Source organism: Myotis davidii, unplaced genomic scaffold, assembly GCF_000327345.1.
Source record: "Myotis davidii unplaced genomic scaffold, ASM32734v1 scaffold580, whole genome shotgun sequence".
In the NCBI taxonomy this organism is placed as follows: Eukaryota; Metazoa; Chordata; class Mammalia; order Chiroptera; family Vespertilionidae; genus Myotis; species Myotis davidii.
Genome location: NW_006293313.1, coordinates 1,523,532 through 1,524,155, shown reverse-complemented (window position 1 = coordinate 1,524,155; position 624 = coordinate 1,523,532). Strand labels below are relative to the sequence as shown.

Below are 624 nucleotides of genomic sequence, written 5' to 3'. Positions count from 1 at the left end.
CCGGCCCTCGCGCGGGCCACGCCCCCTCCGACGTCTCTGGCGGAGACGCCTGAGGGGGGAGGACACAAAGCGCGAGAGCAGCGAAGCCACCGCCCGCCCACCTCAAGTCCCGCCCAGTCAGGGGGCTCAGGTTCAGGAAGTCAGAGAGGAGCCCCGTGACGCTCAGCCTGCTTCCTTACGAAGGCCCGCCCCTTTGCCCAGGGCGCGCTGAGTCCGCGCAAGGCCTCTTGGGAGTTGTAGTTTACCCTCCGGAACCTTCCTTTCCCTTTTCCTTTCCCCATCCCTCCTGGAATTAGAGTGGATGGAGAGGTTTATAGTTTGGCTTTTCACCACAAGACTGACCAGCTTTGGAATTATTGCACTCAGTTTTCCTCTTTGGGCACAGTTTTTTGGGTGGCCTAGAATGATGGTGGAGAGAAAAAAAACCTATACTAATAAGATTTAAAAGGTGGTTTTCCCTGCGTCAATGGGCCTGGGCCATCGAGTCAGGTGCTGATTGGTACGCGGGAAGGGGTGTGCCAACATTCTTCTCACCTGATTGGTTGGGGTAGAAAGTCCTTCGCCTCTCCGCCTGCGGGAGAATTTCGCCGCCAGCCAGGTTCCTCTGATCGGGTGCGCTCCGTT

General features: G+C 57.7%; 1 long non-coding RNA gene across 1 annotated transcript in view; it reads left to right on the top strand.

Annotated features, from left to right (window-relative positions):
- Nucleotides 1–557: 557 nt before the first annotated feature.
- The window catches only part of LOC107183627, an 8,118-nt gene continuing 8,051 nt past the window's right edge, over nucleotides 558–624 (top strand). The window contains exon 1 of the long non-coding RNA XR_001514408.1: nucleotides 558–612. This is a non-coding gene — a long non-coding RNA (uncharacterized LOC107183627). The remainder of the gene's footprint in view (nucleotides 613–624) is intronic.